General features: G+C 44.6%; 1 long non-coding RNA gene across 4 annotated transcripts in view; it reads left to right on the top strand.

Moving 5' to 3' along the window:
• Positions 1-14,913, top strand: part of LOC123362836 — a 430,380-nt gene that overhangs the window by 289,773 nt on the left and 125,694 nt on the right. For all 4 annotated transcript variants that reach the window (XR_006576592.1, XR_006576589.1, XR_006576590.1 and 1 more), the window contains one exon: positions 2,501-2,576. This is a non-coding gene — a long non-coding RNA (uncharacterized LOC123362836). The remainder of the gene's footprint in view (positions 1-2,500; positions 2,577-14,913) is intronic.

Below are 14,913 nucleotides of genomic sequence, written 5' to 3'. Positions count from 1 at the left end.
TCGCAGCACATTATTACTGAAAAATTGCTGACTTTCTCATTCTGATGTACTGAAAAGAAATAGACTGAGCCTCAGACCATATCCATGAAAGAAGAAAAAAATATAACTTGAGCTCCTCGGTATTCCGAACAACAGAAGTTCAGAACCTTTAATGCCTACAAATTGATAATACCGTCGGAGGAGCGGGGGTTTGTAGCAAACCTGTCAAAAAAACATGTGGCTGCTTGCTGATCATGTGTCATTCTGTTAATTGATCATTAAACTCACTATAATGAGAAGCTGCCTCCTTCCAATGAGCCGCAGGTTTTGAAGGTGCCTCTACAGAAACTGTCTTCCACCTCCAAAAAGCTGAAGGGCACTAAGTTTTTATAACTTTGGTCAAATAGTCAACTGCTGCCCATGCCTGTTACCTCTTTATATTTTTTCTGTCTGGCATCTCCGGCATGAGCAAATTATCTAGAAACATGCAGCACTTTGAACTGAAGGCTTTGCCGTGATCACACTATAAGCTACTGCCGCAGAAGCTGGAGCAGCCAGCTGTTCCCAAGTATTTATTCTGCTAGACAATAGTACCAGTCCAGCATTGCATACAAAGTAAAGGCTGATGGCTTATATATTACTGGTATTGTACGCTCCAGAATGCGGGTACCTAAATAAGGAGTGTTCGCTTAACCTAAGCATATATAGCGTGTACGTGGCTACTCGCATCAGTATTTGCCTACCAGTTCATGTATGAATCCATGTACCAAGTGACGTCTTTAGTTTGGGAACATCTGGAAATGAGGTTTTAGTAAAGTAGGATGTAATAGTTGTGGCATTATGTCCCATATTCTTCAGAGAGAGATTGTTATAATATGATTGTCATAACTAGGATGTATTTTATGCAAGATGGGTCATGTGAGATAACATTGGAAAGTTTGATTTACTGAATATGATTATCATATTTGTATGCATGCATCATTTTTGTATCTGAAGTTAGGAACATTGTCTATTACAAATGTGTTTACACCTGGGGAACGCTGACTAGACAGAATGCAATCAGTCTAGATTTTTGGCTGGAAAGGGCCATTAGGAAGAACAATAGGTCTTAGGAGATGCTAATCTCTCCCAGGAAAGCCTTCCTGGGGATGCTGCAAACAGCCTTAGAGTTATGGCTACAAGGTCATGTGATCAAATCACCTGATACTGGACTCTGTGAATAATACCAGTACTTTTCCACTGACCAGGGATGGGAACCACACAGGATTCACATCATATGTAAAACCTGTTTAAGCTAGGGGAGTGACATAATCAGGGTTTGTTCTTCACTGAATCCCTGCCCAAGATGACTGCTGTAAACATCTAAGAAACAAAGACTGAACAAGGGGAGAAGGACTGAGCCTAGGCGGAAGGTTGTCTAGCCTGTGAATGAAATATCTGAAGGTTTAAACTGCAGGCAAGTGCAGCTGGCCTTTGAGAATCTCTGCAGTTTGCCTAAAACAACATTTAGGGTGAGAAACCAATCTCTTTAATATTTTAAGTTTAAATTGCATTTTTGTTTTATTTGCTGGGTAATCTGCTTTGATCTGTTTGCTATCACTTATAATCACTTAAAATCTATCTTTTTGTAGTTAATAAACTTTTTTTTATTTTGTCTAAAACCCAGGTGTGTGGAATTATAACTTGGGGCAGAAAGCTGTGCCTATCTCTCTCCACATTGAAGGAGGAGGCAAATTTCAATGAGCTCACATTGTATAGTTCTCTCTGAAATGTAAGACGGTGCAATTTTGGGTTTATCCTCTAGAGGGAGGTGTGCACTTGAGTACTGGGCAATTCCCCAGCTTAGTCTTCCCATACAGGGCTATCTTAGCATCTGTGTGAATCTCCAGCTGGGTGGAGCCCTACCTGTATGTGGGCTTGAGAGCCTGTCACAGCAGTACAGTGTAAAGGGAGGCCAGGCTGGTGGGTCAGGTGTGCTCAGTGGTACCCCAGTTTCAAGTGGCACCCTGGGGGAACCCAGTCACAATAGTCTGTCACATAGGGTGCCCAGATAGCAAGTATGAAAAATAGGGACCGAGTGTGGGGGGTAATAGGCACCTATACAAGAAAAAGCCCCAAATATCGGGACTAGCCCTATAAAATTGGGACATCTGGTCACCCTACTCTCACAAGCATGAGGTCAAATTCATCTTTGCTGTAACTCCATTGAAGTCAGCTGCTTTACACATTTGGCTTCATAATTCTGTTGTTGAAAATAAGTTGAACCCAAATCAGTGTTCCCTGAGTGCAACCTTACTACAAATTAGAATTCAGCACCATTTTAACTCTCTGGTAATAGAATTCTGTCAGTACCAACGGTCAATTAGTTGAATAAATAAGCAGGCAGTTCACTAACACTTAGCATTTCAATGGTGTTTTGCTGAAGTAAGCACTTAATGTAATTGTGTTTCAGCTTGATTTAAGATGACAACTTTTGCATTTTCTAAATATTAATTAGCATTGAATTTCTTCTTATTCAAAGTGCGAGGCTGCAAATAGGCAGCGGCGTGATTTACCTCTACCTCCTGCCATCTCATCTCATCTGGGACATTTGAAAGGTAATTCGAAACAATTAGCCTTTGTCTCTTAGCTTCAAGAATGAAGAACAGAGCTTACTTTGTTTGTTTGGGCTGGGAATGATCACTACATGAATCAAATGTACAAATAACCTGATTTCTGCAAAGAGTAGGAATAGGCACATGTGGGGCTCATTGCAGGATTGAGGTCTTACATGCACATAGCAGAATCCTGCACTGTACCTATTGTAGTTTCATGTAAATCATTGTCTTGCTGATCAGATTGTTTTGTTCGGAGGCTGGGATAAGCCTGATGCCAAACCACCTTCAGCCCAAGCTTTTAGGGTTAAAACCACATGCATACCAACTAAAATATCCTTGCTCCATGCTACAGGAACAAATGCTTCAGCTTGAGAGTCCGGCCAAACAAAATTCTTTAGGTGAGTGGATTACCTGCTAGGTGCTTGGATACCATAGTAATGAGTATCGGATCCATGCTGGATAGTGGTCCTCTGCCAGCCCCATGTTTCGGCAGATTGCCAGAGAAATCTGTTTCTACAGGGGGATCCTCTCCACTCACAATGCCTTGGCTCACTCCTAATGGGAAAGCCTGATACTATTTAATAGTCACTTATACCTATTGTATAGGGCCTTTATTTTTTTTTCAGAAGTAACGCTAGTGAATTTGAGCATTTCCACTTTCAGGTGTCCAACTTGAGGCACTGAAAGAGGCCTGATCATCCGAGGAGGTGGGGTGCTTGGCACCCAAAATCAGGTCCCTTCAGAGTATCTCAGGTTGGATGTTGAAAAGCCAAGGCAATCACAATCATCAGTCTATCTTAAAAATTTAGGTGCAGGGCTTTGGGACCATTCTCTAGAATATAATAGAGAATTACATTCCTTCTGTAGGATGATTCTAAAAACAGAGACAGCATCTGCTTTTCTGTTAAATTCTGTAGAATAATTTTAGAGTAATTCCTGTTTTCAACCCCCTTAAATTCTACTAGCATGCTTCCATAATGACCACCCATGACTGTGCAACCTAGAACCTAATAATGGAAGTACCAGCCCATGGCTGTGTTTTGAAAGCTGCTGTAATTCCCAGTTAAACCATTCGTGAAGTGGATCCTTCAGAAACTCCATACAAGTCATCACACTCTTGAACCAGGTTTATATTAATCTATTTCAGATCAAATCCTTCTGTAACCTGTTTGCATCCATCCATCTATATCTAATCCTTTCTTGGTTCTTATTCAACACTTCTTCTTATGGGCTGAGACTTTCAAATCACTCTGGGGAATTTAGGTGTTCAGCTCCCATTAATTTTAATAGGAAATAGATATCCAAGTCACTTTGTCAGCTTTGAAAACCTTGGACCACGGTATTTAAGTGCTCTCCTCTAGAGCAACCACTAAAACGGGTCTTTCACCCAACCAGCCACTAGAGACAGATGGGTCTCTTAGCTGGCAGCTATTTGGTTCACTTTCAAAGGTCCAGAGCACTCAGGAGTCTTTCCAAACCCAATGGAATCGCTTGTTTTCAGCACCTCAAAATCATGTCATCTATTAACCAGTAACTAGAACGTTATGAATCTATTCCCCAGGTCTATGGTCCTTTTTCCACACTCCAGCTATGGCTCTAATCTGACTCCCTTTCTCATTATTATGTACATAATGAGGCAACGAATTTCAGCTGTAATGGACTGATGGCAGCCAATCTGCTTTGAAATTTATGCCTTTTTTTAAATACTCTATCTGTCCAGACCACTTCCGAAAGTAAAATGCCTGTATAGCCAGAGAAGAAACAGATTGTAATCCTAGCAAAAGCCTGTCACCAAGTGGCCATCTATCTCCCTGTTTCATATATAAAAAATTATAAGCCTTGAAATATCTTGTGTTTCAGAGTTTTATTTTTAGATCTGTACTCTGAATGTGGCATTGGCCACCTGTCAGAGAACAGCAGGGTTAATACAGCGCTTGGTAGCGCTTTCCCATCTGTTCCGGTTTCTGTCCAAACATGGAGTTCTATGAGCGCTCTCTCTAGGAGCATTTTGAGTTATCCAATTCATAGTATTCTGATATAATCAGTCTGGTTTCACTGGCTCACCGCACCTAGCAGGAGAGTATAAAAATTGCTAGGAGACAAAGGTGATTGGAAAGTGGAGACTTGGTTACCTTTTTCAGAAATTATTTTTATTTCAATTCATATTGAATTAGGGGCTGGAGCCTAGGTGGTGGTGGTACAGGAAGATGGGGTTAGCTAAGGCTTTGATATTCTAGCTAATGAGGAATTAGAAAAGGGATGCTACTGTGATTGTTTTTTTTTCTTCAGGGTCTGGTTATGGTTTTTTCCATGTTGTTCTCTCCACAACAAATCACCAAAACTTTTCAAGTCCTGCCAGGGGCTGACAGCAGTGAGTAATCAGCAGATGCAGGAGGGGAGATGGGATAAAGCCCTTATACTGGGATGGGGAGTAGGTACCTCCTTAGGGAATTGCCTTGTGGGTGCATGCTATCTAGTGAAAATATGCTCTCAGAAGTTCTTTATGAGATGGGGGTAGAAGTCAGTGCAACGAATCTTTCAGTGGAGATAAGACACTGAAAGAGATGGGAAGGCTAATGGTTTGGGCCAAGGACTGGGAGCCTACCACAAGCTTCTGGACCCTAAACCAAGCCTTGACCCTAATTTCTATTCTGAGGTGATGGCTTCCTCGGCTTTCTTAAATCTAGAAGCCACTTAATTGTCATTGGTTATTATGGAGGGAGTAGGGTGACCAGACGGCAAGTGTGAAAAATCAGGACGGGGGTTGGGGGTAATAGGAGCCTATATAAGAACAAGACCCAAAAATTGGGACTGTCCCTGTAAAATCGGGACATCTGGTCACCCTAGGAGGGAGCCGCTAGGCTCAGTCTGATTCAGTAAATGAGAGACCGGGGGGGAAAGCACCCCATAAAAACTATCCATAGATTTGGTACCAATTGTCCCCACCATGCTGACAATCCCTGCTGAGAGGCCACTGAATGGAAGCTGAAGTATTCCCTCCTCCAGAAGTTTCTGTGCAATACAGAAAATATGTTGGTGGGAGGCGTGGGGCAGAGACCAGGAGTTAAAATGCCTGGGTCTTGCAGCCTCATTGGGGATAGTGAAAGAACCAGCAATTCCTAGCTCTTATCTAACACTTTTCAGCAGTAGAGCTCAAACTGATTTACAAAGGAGGTCAGTAACATTATCCCCATTTTACAGATAGGGAAACAGAGGCACAGAGAGGGGAAATGATTTGCCAAAGGTCACCCAGCAGCCCAGTGGCAAAGCCAGGAATAGAACCCCAGTCTCCCAAGGCCCAGTCTGCTGTGCTATCCCCCAGGACTCGAGCTGGGGTGAATACAGGGACACATTGCTTATAGTGGCTGTTCCTATACTCGAGGTGGTCTTTAAAGACTACTTCTGGGCTTAGGTGTATAAATCTTGATCCTGTGCCATTAAAGCTAACGGGACAGCTTTCATTGCCTTGAACGAGAGCAGGATCAAGCCCATCAACACAGCAGTATGCCCATTCTGGGGGAAAGAGGGAGTCACTACTTTGGGCTGTAGGGCTGTCAGCCTTTACCCTTTCCACCAGCTTTAAACACACTCAGCAGATTTAAAGCCCTTTCAATTCAAATACACAAGCAACCATTTGAAGATTGCGACTTTATTATGGAATCCTAATTAAATCACTGTTCACCACATTTTTCCCCCCTAACCCATGAAATAACCATGAAACTTGGTGACTTTTTGCAAGCAGCCACCATGAAATCAAGCACAAATTTTCCATCAGAAACAGACAACTGTGGAGATTAGACCAAATAAGGCTGGAGGCATTCGATCTCTGCTGGCTAATTAGAAGTGTTTCTCATCTGAAGTGGGAGCTTTAACTCTGCTAACTTACCTTAGGCCTTGACGCCAAATACAATATTCAGAAAAACCTGGAAAATGTCCTTCTCTGTATCTGAAGTATAGGTGGCTGCAGTGGAGGGATGCAGATGTTAAGATGCCTGCTTTTTACCTAGAGATGAGTGGAGGGTGACCAGATGGCACCTGTGGAAAAAAAGGGACAGGGGGTGGGGGGTAATAGGCTCCTATATAAGAAAAAGACCTCAAAAACGGGACTGTCCCTATTAAAACGGGACATCTGGTCACCCTAGATGAGTGGAACCAATTTGGGAAAGTTCATGCATAGTTACTTCCAAACAGTAGGCCTCCTTACAGCCCTAAAGCATTCTACTTATCCATGATGATGGGCAGCTTAAAAGGAGCAAAGAGATGTAAATAATAAGTTGCTACGGGATGCTAACCATAAATACAAGTAAGTGGCATGTAATTACACTGCAGTGGAAAACTTTAAATGATTACAGCCCTAACCACTGGACTAGGGCATATTCTGGGGATGGTGCCTCAATTTCTCACCTTAAAGCTGTTCCACTGTATCTACATAATTAACTATACACGGGGCCAGAAGAAGAGAGAATGACTCTGTCCCAGTGGTTAGGACACTCACTTGAATTCGGACGACAACCCAAATTCAAATCCTTTTTCGGCATCAGGAAGAAAGGGGTACTTGAACCAGGTTAGCCCACATCCCAGGTGAATGTCCTAACCTCTGGGCAAATGGCTACAAGTGAGGCTACTCCCTCCTTCTGATTTTGTGAGGTCGTGCTCAGTGCACCCCTTCTGATGAGGCCTCACAGGAGAGAGAGGTGGGGAATGTCTAGTTTGAGGATTTTGCCAAGGCGTGAGACAGGTGCCAGCCATCAGGACTAAGCTGGAAGTGCATGTGCCCAGAAGCAGAAAATAAGGCACCTTGGGGACAGCAACGGTGGAAATTTAAGCACCTCCAAGGTTAATTGGCAGCTGAACAGGAGTTTTGAGGACTTCAGTGGCACCTAAGTCTTCCTGTGGATCTGGATCTGGACCTGACTTGCTCAAGATCATAGTGGGAATCTCTGCCAGAGCCAGGAATTGAACCTGAGTCTTTGAAGTTTCTGGCTAATTCCCTAACCACTGGATCTTTCTTTCTTACAATAGTTTGAGCATATGTGCATGCACACATATGTGTGTATATATGTATAAAAAGATGTCTAAATTAAAAGTCTAAATTCAGAATCATCAGATTTTGATGAATGATCCCAGAACTGGACAGACAGACACCATCCCTCCCGAATTTGGGTAAATTCAGTTCTGGATTGCATATCTCAAAGCCCCACACTCTGAAAATTGCTGGGTCAGGTAGCTTAAGCTACTTCACTAAAGTAATATTGCACCCACAAAAACCCTTTGACTTGAACAAACGTGTTGTTGCAGTGATTTAGCAAATGAGAGAGAGGACGCTGCTAGTCTTTTACCCTTCTTCTGCTCTGGTTTGACGAGTTTTGGCTTGGCCGCTAGTGCTGGTGCAAAAGGTTTAATTCCCAACATTCCAAAGGAGGCAACTTTGCCTACTGACCAGGGCACTGGACTGGGCGTTAGGGGACCTGGGTTTTGATTCCCAACTCTGCCACTAGTCTGCTACATGACCTTGGGAAAATCACTTCCCTTCTTGAGCTTCCATTTTCCCCTTTGTTTTTCTTATCAATGTAAATTTTATGCTCTTTGGGAACAGGGCTGTCTCACTGTGTGCTGGCAGGTGCAATTATAATGCAAAGCTATTCGCCCATGTATATCACCAGTAGGGTAGGCATTAGGTCTGAGCATATAGAGCCCAGTATCATCTTCTGTGCCTACCTTCTCCACTTTGGGGCCAGATTTACAAAGGTATTTAGGTGCCTAAAGATGCCAATAGGTGCATAGGCACTTCTGCAAATGTCACTAGGGGCCTAACTCTCATTGACTTCCATGGGATTTAGATGTCTAACGCAGATGCTTTTGTAAATCCCACTAGGTGCCCATCTGCATCTCCGTGTGCCTAAATACTTCCATAAATGTGGCCCTTGGTTCTCACTGGTTTCTCCTTGGTTTGCCCTTGTGCACGCAAGCAAATATCTGGCCCATAATACATTGGGCATGGCTTATACACAGCAGAGTTCTTTCCATTGCAATCTTTTTCCCACAATCAGGGTTTGTTTTCCTCTGTGCTCCCAGGATAAATAATTTCAGAGTCTATTTTTAAATTCTCCAATGTGGTGTCTTTCTCCTCTGCAAGTTTTATTATTGACTGTCAGTTAGGAACAGTTGGTGCTGAAGGGTGGCTGCTTTTTTTTTTAACCTCCCTTCTCTGTTCTCTCAACATCAGCTGTATTCACCGCTGGATGAATAACCGGACCAAACATCCAGTAATAGACTCTCTGTCCTGACAACATCACTGAGGGGCTAAGAAGTCCTGAGATTTCACCGCTGTCCCTTGATCTTTGTCACTTTTCCTCCTGATCCGTTTGGAAACCCTTGTGCTGCTTGTGGTGTCTGGCAGTTCAATTTACCGGAGACAGAGAGGGAAAAGATCAGCACAGGATTTCAAAAGCAGCCATCAGCAGGAGAGCAAGGAAGCAGTCTGGCATTTAAAGAAAAAGATCACGTTCTTTTAGGCCTCTCCGATTCACTGACTGCTGTAGTGCTGAAGGCTGGGCACCCCATCACCTGTCTGAGACTCCATGTGTAAATGATCATTTTACATTCCATTATGCTGTTGTGGACATTGGCGGAGTTAGGGACTCAGATCCTCAAAGGTATTTAGGTGCCTAACTGCCATTGCAATCTATGCGAGTTAAGTGCCTAAATACTTTTGAGTATCTGGGCCTCAGCATCCATTAACTTTCAGTGGGAGATGGGTACCTTAATTGCTCTTTGTGCCTTTGAAAATCTACCCTAAAAGGCTTTGGTTAGTGTTAAGATCAAGTCCCTCATCCCTTTATTTGAAGAATGTCCCTTAAAAGGTGACTTGAATGCTGTCTATAAACACCTACATGGCTACACCTACATCACCAATAGCTGAAGATTTTTTAATTGATCTGACACAGCCATAACAAGATCCAATGCTTGGAAGCTGAAGCTAAACAAGTTCCAATTAGGAAATTTAGTTCAGATTTTGAACCATGTGGGTGATTAACCATGGGAACAGCGTACCCAGGGATGAGGTAGATTCTCTGTTCCTTGAAATCTTTTAAATCAAGAGCTGATCTCTTTCTAAAAGAGATGTTTTAGCTCCACCTAGGAGCTGTGGGCTTGAATCAGGCATCACTTGGTGCAATTTTATGGCTTGTTCATTCACAGATTAATTGATTTTAAGGCCAGAAGGGACAGTTCTGATCTCTTGAATGACAAAGTCACGCCACTCTGAAATCCTCACCATTTCTTTTCGGTTCCAGAAAGGGAATGGAGCTGTTTGGAAAATATCTTCCATAATAGAAGGTTCAGAGTGGACATTCTAATTCTGCAGGTCTGCGTTTGTTACTTTCCCCACATTTGGCTGCATAATGTCATTCTGATTTCCTCCCTCTGCTTGCTGTCTTTCTCCAGAGGCATCTGTTCTGAAGAGTCACCTTGTCTCTCTAAGATGCTCAAAACTTGCCACCACTGTGACCTGATCACCGGAGCAGTATTTGCATTCTGTTCTCTTGAGTACAAAGGAATTTGAAGCTAGCCTCTGGCTTGTTAAGACACCTTTTTGTGTTGCTGCTGTTCAATGGGAAGTTACCGCTCTACAACTCAAGATTTTAATTGAATTTATGTCAAGGCAATAATAGCTGACTGGCACTGCCTCTCTCAGCATGGCTACAAAGATTTTTATTTTGGCTCAAGTAGTTTCTACAGGTGCCATGACTTTAAGTTCTTCTTGCACTGTTTAACAAATGTTATCGCTGTCACTGCGACTGGGATGAGGATATGTCTGTAGGAAGAGAAAATCCAGTCAGGTGTCCAACTCGCCCCTTTGACAGCCTCAGCAGAGAGTCCGAAAACTTGGTACACATGGAGAATATAGTAACCGTAGTATCTGGCACTTGCAGGGGTTGATTCTGCCCTCTCTTGTACCCAGGGGCGGCTCTAGCTTTTTTGCCGCCCCATGCACGGCAGGCAGGCTGCCTTCGGTGGGATGCCTGCAGGAGGTCCCCAGTCCTGCAGATTCAGCAGCATGCCTGCAGGAGGTCCACTGGTCCCGCAGCTTCGGCATACCTGCCGCTGAATTGCCACCGAAGCTGCAGAACTGGTGGACCTCCCACAGGCAAGCCGCCAAAGGTTGCCTGACTGCCGCCCTCACAGGGACCGGCAGGGTGCCCCCCATGGATTGCCGCCCCAAGTAGGCGCTTGGAGCGCTGGTGCCTGGAGCCGCTGCTGCTTGTACCAATCTAAACTAGAATATAGCACATGTGGTCCACCGGACTAGAACCTCAGCTGCTTTAAACTGGCACAGCTCCACTGACGTTAAGAGAGCTGCACCAGATTGCAGCAGCTGAGAATCTGAGTCTCAGAGCACTTGAGAAAAGGTAGGTCCTAGCAGGGGCGGCTCTAGGTTTTTGGCCGCCCCAAGCAGTCATGCCCGGGAGGCGCCCCCGAGCCGCGGGAGCAGCGGACCTCCCGCGGGCATGACTGCAGAGGGTCCACTGGTCGCGCGGCTCGGCTGGACCTCCCGCAGCTGCGGGCGGTTCGCAGATCCGGCGGCTCCAGTTGAGCTGCCGCAGTCATGCCTGCGGGAGGTCTAGCCGAGCCGTGGGACCAGCGAACCGTCCGCAGTCGTGCCTGCGGGAGGTCCACCGGAGCTGCCGGCCGAGCGTCCCCTCCGCAGTCATGCCTGCGGCAGGTCCGCTGCTCCCGGGGCTCCGGTGGACCTCCCGCAGGCATGACTGCGGCAGGTCTGCCGGCCCAGCCTGCCGCCCCCCCCGGGAAAGGGCCGCCCCAGGCAGGGGCTTGCCCCGCTGGGCTCTGGAGCCGGCCCTGGGTCCTAGGGAAGTTTTAGCTCCCTTTTACAGGTGGAGAAGGCCTGCTTTCCACAGCCTTCAACCCATGCAAAGGGAGTATAAAATTCCACAGTGAGATAGTGTCTTACACCCAGGGGCGGCTGCAGGCCCCAGCACGCCAAGCGCGTGCTTGGGCGGCAAGCCGCGGGGGGCGCTCTGCCGGCGCCGCGAGGGCGGCAGGCAGGCTGCCCTTGGCTGCTTGCCTGCGGGTGGTCCGCCGAAGCCGCGGGACCAGCGGACCCTGCGCAGGCAAACAGCCGAGGGCAGTCTGCCTACCATGCTTGGGGCGGCAAAATCCCTAGAGCCGCCCCTGCTTACACCTACTTTGCACTCACTCTGTAACCGGCTACTCAAGATGCCAGGTGGCAAACAAACAGGCTTTGGGTAAACTGAGGCATGGAGGTGAAGCAACTTGCCCACAGTGACAGTAGGAAAGAGAACTCAGTTATGCTTCCCACTCCCATGACCTAATCACCAAGCCTTTAAGGTGGTTCTTCCAAAAGACAGAACTGCCCATTTTTGATTCACGTGGGTTTCACAGAACCCTTTCAGTGTTTCCACTGACTTCAGCATTAAGACTCTTCTCTCTGGAAACCACTGAGATTTGAAATAATTACATGAAGACAGGAAATCTATTCCTTCTTTCAGCTTGGTTTTGTAACTATTATTTTAGTACTGGTAAAAGATCACTTAACTATCTGAAATTATAAGATCAAAGACCAAAGTCTGTTCTCGCTTACACTGGAATAAATACAACACCACTGACATCAATGCTGTTTGTAGCCTGATCTAAAGATTATGAATAAACATTCTAAGTTATCACTTTAAGGGTTGATAGGTTCTTGTCCCCAGAGCAGTGCTAGTATTATTAAAATTAGTATATCATTGGGAACCCCGGAGTGCACAGGTGCAACACTCAACTATAGGAACTCTTTTATATTTACGAATAAATAATGTATTAATACATTGAGCAAAGTCACACACACTCTAACTCAGTAAGGTAGATAGATGTACTTCCTGTATTATCTCTGAACATCCATATGTGATGGGTTGGACCCCCCTTCCAGGGTGCCGCCTGATGTGCTGGGGTCCCACTGAGCCCACCTGTGTCACCAGCCTGGGTTCCCCTCACTCTGTGCTGCTGTGACAGGCTCTCAAGCCCCCTTCCAGCACACACACAGGCAGGGACACACCCAGCTGTAGGATCACACCGAGTCTGCAGTCAACTCTGTGGGGGAGGACTCAGCTCAAGGAATTGCCCAGCATTTTGGTGCACAACCCCTCTGGAGTGTAAACCCAAAATTATCTTGTCTTGCTCTGTACAGAGATTCATACAGCCTAAGCTCTTGAAATTCACTCCCTCCCTCAATGTGGAGGAAAATATGCACAGCTTCTCTCCCCAGTTATGAATTGCACAAACTAGGTTTTGGAGTAAACAAAAAAACAAGTGTATTAACTACAAACAGTCAATTTTAAGTGACAATAAGGGATAGCAAACAGATCACAGCAGATTACTGAACAAATAAAACAAAACACGCAAACAAAACTTCATACACTAAGTAATACTGGCTACAAATAATAATTTTTCACCCTAAATGTTGTATCAAGCAGGTTGCAGAGTTTCTTGAAGGTAAACTGCACCACTTGCAGCTTAAATCTCCAGGGATTCCTTTTACAGGTGACCTTTCTCGCCTGGGCCTAGCCCCTGCCTCCCCCAGCTTAATTCCTTTATTTCTTCAAGTGTTTTCAGCAGTCTTTCTTCTTGGGCAGGGAGGCAGTGGAGAAAAGCCTAGATTAACTCACTCCCCAGCCTTAAATAGGATTTATATATGGCAGGAATCCTTTGTTTCCCATCCTGTGGAAAAATACCAGCATTTTAAGATGGTATCCTGTACCAGGTGACATCATCACATGACCCTGCAGTGTTAAAGCAGCATCCCAGGAAAATTCTCAGGAAGGAGAGAGATTAGCATCTTCAAAGTCCTATTGTCCTTCCTAATGGCCTATCCAGGCTGTTTGCATACTGTCTGGTGGGCGTTCCCAGGTGAAAACACAGTTGTAATTATTACATAGTCAATATTTCTAACTTCAGATATGGAAATATACATGCATACAAATTGGATAATCACGTTCAGTAAATCATAACCTTTCCAATGATAACTCACATGACCCATCTTGTATAAAACACATCTTAGTTATACCATATTCATATAGCAATATTTCTATGAAGAATATGAGGCATAATGTCACACCATACTCGCACCATCCCTTGCTGAACAACCTGAAATATTAGCTATTTTCTTCCTCATCACCATCACTTTCCTCATCCTCACAAGTGGCCGTCATTCTGGCCCCTTCTAAGGGCTCTCTCTGCTACTGCCCCCAGGCTGGGATACCACTTTTATAATATGTTACGCTGACGTTACCATGTGTAATGCATATTCAATAGCGATTTCTCCCCTCTTCCTTATTTGTATTTCCTCTCCTTACCAATGTTAAGGTGCCTTTCTTCTATAGCTTAGTGTATTTGATTTCACCCCATTATCATATACATCAATTCATTGCCATGGCACTCTTGTGGTCGGATGTTCCATCCGAAACCTTCCAGAAGCTGATGTCAGTTCATGTTCAGTGGTTGGCTGATGTCATTATGGACAAAATTCCCCCCTACACTCTACTTCCAGTTCCCCAAAACCTATGAGTTACCTAAGTTTATCTATGCCAAAGTTGGTAGGCCTCAAGCCTCATGCTAACTGCTGAAGCCAACGTCTTACAGACTACAGGCCTGTAGGTTCCTTGGATTACTGCTGAATATCATAAAGCAGAATATAAGGCAGAGCAGAGAATAGAATAGAGGTAAGCAAACCCATTGGGCTACAGTGTTATACTGGATTTATATCAATATTACCCAGGCCCTGGTTAAAGTACTTACATATGTGCTTAATTTTAACCATGTGAATAGTTCCATTTGAAGTCATAGAAACTGGTGTGCTTAAAGTTAATCTTCCTGAATCAGGGCCAGGACAGAATTCTGTTCCACTTTTCTAATATTAGCTGATGCCCAAATTCTGTTTCTCAAAATTCAGGGCCCCCAACAATATTCCTGAAAATATTATTTGACCCTTTTTCCTTAAATCTTTTTTTGTTCTAATTTCTTCTCTTTTTATTGTTCTGACCCAGTCACATAAAATGGCCTGAGTCGGTTAATATATTTCAAATGAGTGGCTTCAGGCCAAAGGCTAGAGTTTCCCATGAAACAGATGGAAACAAGATCTTGTCCCCCAAGTTCACGTCTCTAAATTTGTGAGGAAGATCAAATCCTCCAAGGAATGGTGCAGAATCCACACAAGGTCTTTGGATGCAGCCATTTGCCTTAGGCTGTTTATTCTAGCAAATATATTTCTACAAGCACATTCCGGCAGTTGGCTCTACATAGACCTCCATAGCAGAGAAGG

The sequence above is a fragment of the Mauremys mutica genome, chromosome 2 (genome assembly GCF_020497125.1).
Source record: "Mauremys mutica isolate MM-2020 ecotype Southern chromosome 2, ASM2049712v1, whole genome shotgun sequence".
NCBI classification, from domain to species: domain Eukaryota; kingdom Metazoa; phylum Chordata; order Testudines; family Geoemydidae; genus Mauremys; species Mauremys mutica.
The sequence above is the reverse complement of the archived record's forward strand: the minus strand, read 5'-3'. Positions and strand labels throughout refer to the sequence as shown.